Source organism: Mustela nivalis (assembly GCF_964662115.1).
Source record: "Mustela nivalis genome assembly, contig: HAP1_SCAFFOLD_2078, whole genome shotgun sequence".
In the NCBI taxonomy this organism is placed as follows: Eukaryota; Metazoa; Chordata; class Mammalia; order Carnivora; family Mustelidae; genus Mustela; species Mustela nivalis.
Window position 1 is genome coordinate 26,323 of NW_028134586.1, and position 6,601 is coordinate 32,923.

A 6,601-nucleotide genomic window follows, 5' to 3' on the forward strand; every position below is an offset into this window, starting at 1 on the left:
TGCTGACCCCGTGTTTAAAGTGGCTCCAAAGAGAGAAACAAAAGTACCACCAGCCTCTATCTTCTTTGTCTCAAGGGAGGCAGCCACGACCCTGTTATTCTTTTCTGGAAATGAATGGTGTTCCAGACCAGTTCGGGGGCAAATCTTCATCAGAATGGACTGGAGTCAGCCTGGCCTTGTTCTTGGCTGAGCTTATCTTGGGACCAAGTGCTGTAGAGTAGGATAGGACCCCTCCCCGCCGCCTCCCCTTCCTGCCGTTGCCAACCAGAGGTGCCTGCAGAGCTGGGGGGAGGGAACAAAGGGTGTCAGGATAGAGAGCAAGCAATGCAGGTATCTGCAGATCTCTCTTCTATATAAACGATGCGGGATAAAGTGAGTATGGCATTTTATGATCTAGTTGGGTATTGGGAAAGGGCGATCATAGCCTTCTTGTCCAGGGTGAGGCATACCCTATGTGCTTAAGGAATTATTGTCTTCACCCAGGGAAGCTCCAGTTCTGTTAACTAGCTGAGTTACCGAACCTTCAGGAGTCCTTGTTTCCTTTCTGTAAAAGTGCTCTCTCCCTCGCAGGATTCGATCAGAGCCTGTGACTCCCGCAGCTCTGTGCCCGGCGAACATTAGCAGGAAAGGCACTGTGTCTGAGGTAGGGTTCCTGGAGCTGGCCTGGAAGGCAGGGAGAAATCTGGGGAAGAGTGTGGTTAAGGGTTTCAATTATGAGATATTCTGCTGAATGCTCAGGGGGTGGGGGAGGCTGGTGGGAGACGAAGGGACGATAAGGATGGGGGAAAACTGGTCTCAGGCAAGAGCCCTGGCTATCCCAGGCATGGGTCACAGGGGGATTGTGAGGGTCAGATCGGGAAGACAAAGCAGCAGGGTTGGCATGGGGCTGAACACAGGGAACAAAGCATGGGGCCAGGCGTGGTGGGACGGAGGCATTTGGCCCGGAAACAGGTGTGCTGACGGTATTGTTCTCCGTGGAAAGGGAGTCTTGAGGAAAGAAAGGTTGAAAGGAAATTTTGATCCTTTGATTTGACATGAGTTTGCTACGGATGCTCACAAGACCCGAGGGAGGGCAGAGGCAGTGAACATCCATAGGGTGGCTCCATGGGCTTGCCCCAGGGACCCTGACCCGCAGGACCCATCAGGGCTTCAGAGCCGTGTCACGGGTTGGCAGCCGGGGGCCCAGGCCGAGCAGTGTTCTCCTCAGGCAGCAGTTTCTGAGGCACCCCTTCTATCATAACCTGTGTTCTCCCCAAGCCTGGCTAGTTCCCAGGCCTTCCTGACCCAGGAAGGTGGTGTGGTGACCACGGAAGGCCAGCCCTGTGTCTGAGGAACGCCGCAGGCAGACGGGAAGCCCTGACCTGCAGAGACCTCAAGAGGGCACCCCAGCCATTCCCCTTTAGGCAACCGCACAAACTCAGAGCCCTTTGTCTTTCAAACTATAACACCTGGGGAGAGGCCCATTTTTCTGGTTAGCCTGTGTGTCCGTGTTTCAGAACAGCTGCTGGTAGGATTTACAGTTTGATCTCTCACCATGGGTCAGTCAGGCCTTCTGCTTTGCGGAGGGTTTGATAGGGCCCCGGGGCTAACAAGAGATGAAGGTTGTACCTGGTTGTGGGGTGGGGGGTGCTCTGCGTGGCCAGGGGAGGGATGGACGTGGTTTGGACACATCTGTTTTGTGAGGAGAAAATGGACAGCCCTCCACTTTTCCACTTCTGACTTCCGCTTTCAACTGGACTTGAATGGTGGCTTGTGCCGGCTGTGGTGACACCATCTGGCATCTTTTTGTGTCACATCCAGATTTTGGGGTCAGGTGAGGAAAGCCCCTTGGAACTAAGCGCATGGTGGCACTGCCGGCAGCTGCCGCTCCTCTTTGGGGCCAAGTCTCTGAGGAGTGTCTATGCAGGTATTTGAATAATTAATGGTGATGACTTAGGAACCCAGTTTCCGAGCCCTGCCAGTGGACGCTTGAAGGTGTCTTGGTACCCCGGAGGGCGGAGCAGCGCCTCCTGGGCATGGGGCGTCTGGGACCTACTCTCCTTCCATTTGGGCACCATTTCTGTGAAAGCCCTCATTCCAGAGAAGAACTGGTTGCCTTCAAAAAAAGTTTCAGAACAACCGTTTTAATGCGTTCCACCTCTTTTTATAAAGATAATGGGAAACAGAAAAAATGTGACTCTTCTGACACACTGAAAGTGGCAGAGGGGGAGGGTTCATAAGTCATAAAGTCGGGATGAGGAGGGAGCTCAGCGGGTGGGTCAGAAGGGGCCCAGTTTAGCTCATCATATTCTAGGTAGTCAGAGGCAGTGTGCGCAGGAAAAAAGCACAGGAGTACACACGGACTATCAGAAATGGATTGTTAAAGATGTCGAAAGGATCGTACACCTGAAGCGGATAGAATGTCATGTACCAGTTATAATTCAATTAAAAAGAAAACAACACACGGGGCAGGAATTCTGAAGGGACTGTGTAATGATTATGCTCTGAGGGTGGAACCGCGCTCTTATGACCCTGTTGGTCTTTGATATGTGTTTCCATGAACAAAAGGAGCTGCCAGAATTACTCTTATTCATCACAGAAGTAAATCATTGGGAACAATCATGGTAACACATATATATGCAAGGAAGAAAGAAAAAGTCGCCTGTTAGAAAGAATTTCAACCCCTGGGTAACTTCTCTTTAAAAATCCTCCCGGGTGTTTTTTAAGTTTTAGTTTGCCCTGCGTCCTCCCTGGGTCCCATCCCTGCAGCACGTCTGTCGCCATTTGTGAAGTGACTGATGACTGTTTTTAACCCAGTGGAGGGTATTTGTATGATGACCTCTGGAGCTGGAGCACAACTAAATTTGCACAAATAGGGAAAGCAGGAAATTGTATTCAAGGGAAATATGACCCTTTGCATTTAAAATGCCAGGGGAGGCAAAAACACCAGAAATTCTGAAAAAAAATCCTCATCAACTCAGAGAACTTGGCAAATTGGCATTGGGTGGTTTGATCTTCAGCACATTGATTAGAGCCCACCAGTGGGGTCCCAGCTCGTCAGCAGATGGGTACTGAGTGGGTCTGAAGGCTATCCCATCCTCATGTGGGCAGCGGAGTTTGGCCAGTGGATCTGTCTCCTGGCTGGCCAGGGCCCCAGCTGTCCCTGGGGAGGAGTCATTCCCCATGTTTTCTTGTTCTCTTGCCTTGGCTGGGCTGGCTTCTTGGCTGAGACATAGCCTCCTCCTCTTTTGGAGTGCCCTGTGCCTGGCTGACTCCTTGGTCCTCCTGCAGGGACAGAGACTCCTCACTCTTCATTTGTGTGGTGGGACCAGGGCGGTAGGGGAAGGGGGAAGGTAACAGGTAATAGTGGAAGGGGAGCTGCCACTGAGTCACTCTCCACGGAGGGGGAGGATGGGGGCGGATCTGCATCTGTGTTCAGCTTGGGTGCTAGGAAGATGGCTCTGCCACAGTCAGGTTCTTCCAGCTCTGTAGCTAGTGGACCAGCTGAGCCTGGCATGGCTGGTGAAGCAGCATTAGAGACCGGCACCGGTGGCCATGGCTGTGACTTTCTATACTCATGGTGATGGCACCCTGGGGAGCCATGTTCACTGCCTGCTGCCGCTGTTGTTCTTCCTGGTAGCTCTTGGTGGCCTGGGTGCTGACCATGAAGGTCCTGGTCCGTTTTCAGGACCTCCTGACCAGCCTCTATGATAAGGGGTGATGAGGGAAGCAGGGGCGAGCTGGATCTTTTTGGGTACTTTTGGGAAGTGGAGGGATGTGTATGTACGTGTGTGGGTGCACACACACACGCACACACACATACACACATGACTGAAGCGTGTTATGAGGGAGAGTGAAGCATCCATGCTGCATTTGTCATTTCTGTCTGTGTTTGTTTGAACACTGAATCTTCAGTTGCCTTTTGTTTCTCTTCCATTCTGCCTTCCATGGATCTAAAAAAGCGAGGAGCTCATTCTTTAAAACCCAGACCTTCTTAGTCCTTCTGCCTGCTAACTGGTAGCAGTAGAGGTCTCTTCTTTGTAACGATCTGGACAGGGAGTCGGGGGACGGTGAGCAGCAACACAAGAGTCCACAGAGAAAGGAGGCCAGGGAGAAGCATCCCATGGAGAAGTAGCAGAAGGTCGTTAATTATGTATTCTATCTTACAAATAATCAATTTACTCACTCTTAAGTAGCTACTAATTGCATGCAAAAGGCACAAACTGATTCCTAGGGGATAGTTTCTTCCTACCATCCTCATTCCCCAGGCAACCAACTGGTCCCCTCCCCAGAGCCCTACTGTTGCCTATTTCTTGCATATGAGAAAGTCTTTTAAGAACACAGCTGTGTAAGATCCAAGTTTCAGTTGTTTGCATTGTTGTGATACCGACCAGTACTTTTCAAACTTTAATGTGCATATGGATCGCCTGGGGACCTTGTTTAAATGCAGGTTCTGATTATGGAGGTCTGCGGTGGGGCCTGGGATTCAGCATTGCTGACAAGCTCCCAGGCCGCACTTCTGTTTCTGCTGTTGGTCCAGAGCACTCTGTAAGTCGCAAGGATGTAGACTTGGATGTAGACGGGTCCATCATGCCGCATTTTCAGCAGTCTGCCCTGCTGCCACTGTCTCAGAGCACTGTATATTCACTCAGCATCTTTCTTGTGCCGGTCACTGTTCTAGGCACTGGGGACTCAGCAGGGAATTACACTGACAAAAAAGCCCTGCCCGGGTGGAGTTTATAATCCAGTTCGGGAAGGCAGTCAATAAGTGCAATAAATGGGTCAAATATACAGTGCGTCAGAAGGAAATGGGAAATTTGTGCTATGGGAAAAAAATAGAGTAGGTGAAGGGAAAGTGTGGGAGGAAGCTCTGAGGGTTACTTGGATAAGGACGGTGGCAGAATGCTCTGGTGAAGTTGACATTTGAATAAAGACGTGAAAGAAGGGAAGGAATGAACCATGAGGCTATGTAAAGATTTTTATAAAATTATGAATGGAGCTAAGTTCCTTATCAGGAGAGAAGGGAAGAGACCAGCCATAATTGTGAAATATATGTGAAATCTATGTGTCTGTTGATCTTTAAACTCCAAGCGAAGGGGGATGCTGGGGAAAAAAAAGTCCCTTGGAATATTACGGAGAGAACTGGACTGCTACAAGAATAGAGGATAGGTTCTTTATACAATTGTATCAAATCTCTTCTAAGGCTTGAATTATATACTATGTAAAGACGAGATATGAGTTGTGAGTTAAAGAAATATCTATCAACAGGTACCATTAGGTCACATACATTAGTGGGTCAATTATGCCTGCATGAGTTTGCTGACAAGATACCACCCACCCAGGCAGTGGCGAATCTGGAAAAGAAGGAAGAAGGGAGGAGGTTCTACTCAGGAAAAGGAACCTCACAGTAAAATCTCTACCAAGCCAGAGGTTGTGATTTAAGCACATATTTTGTGGTTGGAAATGTTAGAGGCCAAAATGTCACATGAAACATAGAGAGGTTTCCAGGTTGGCAGACAAGGCAGGCTGGAGTTCGAAAGTCTCACTGAATGCCACCTAAAGAAGTTCCATGCCAGAAAACAGAAATGGGCTCCCGGAAACCCGGACGAAAGGGGCTAATGTGAAAGAAGAGAGCAAAAGAAAGATGGCGGGGTTGGGGGAGGGTGAGGGAGGTACCAGGTAGATTCCTCTTAGCAGGGCAGACTCCAGATGCTGGAGGACAAAAAAATGCCTCGTTCTCCCCCAGCAGCTCCAGCAGCTGGAATGAGACCTGAGCCAGCTTGTCCTCCCAGGGGAATGAGGAGCCCACCTGGGGAGAGGGCTAGCACCTTTCCTTCCGACCACCCCCACCAGGTCCCAGGAGGTCTAACCCAGAGCTACTCTCAGGACTTATCGTCCTCCTCTCCCCTTGACACAAACATTACTGCACCTGCTGGCTGATGCTTGAAATCCTTTAGTCCATGTTTTTCTTTCCACGACTGGAAGATGGGAATTTTAAAATGCAAACGACTGGTTAAGGTATTAGGTCATCTGCTAGAGTCTAATCTACCAGTCAACAAATACAAATGATTGTGGTCAGATCCTGTTCCTTTTTAGCAAGGAGAGGGTTAGAAAAAAGGTAGAGGATGGATGACTGGAGGGTGGGGAGGGAGGGCAACAGGGACTTGATAGGCAGCCCTGGGTGGGGTGGGGACAGTGACAAGGGTGAGGGCTATTTACCTTTAGGTGCTCTGCAGAGGAACAGTTGCTGGCGGGGGGGGGGGGGGATTTCTGTCTTGCACATCTGTGCACTCTCCCCGCTTAGCGGGAACTTCGCCACTCAGACATATGATTCACATCAACTATGTTTTTCATGAGTTTTAGAGGCTTTTTTTTTTTTTTTTTTAAGCAAGGCTGAGGTCATTACGAAGGAACTTTTTTCTCATAGATTCCAACTGAGGTACCAATGAAAGTGGCACCATCGGAGACCTTCAGAAGTGGTTTTTTAATTTTCCCTCCTTCCTCCAGAGATAGATGAATGAGGGGAATTCTTGACAGGATAAAACAAACAAACAAACAAAAGTAGTGTTTTATTTTTGTCTGGTTATAAATGTAATGATTCTTCCCTGGAAAGGTTTTGGCA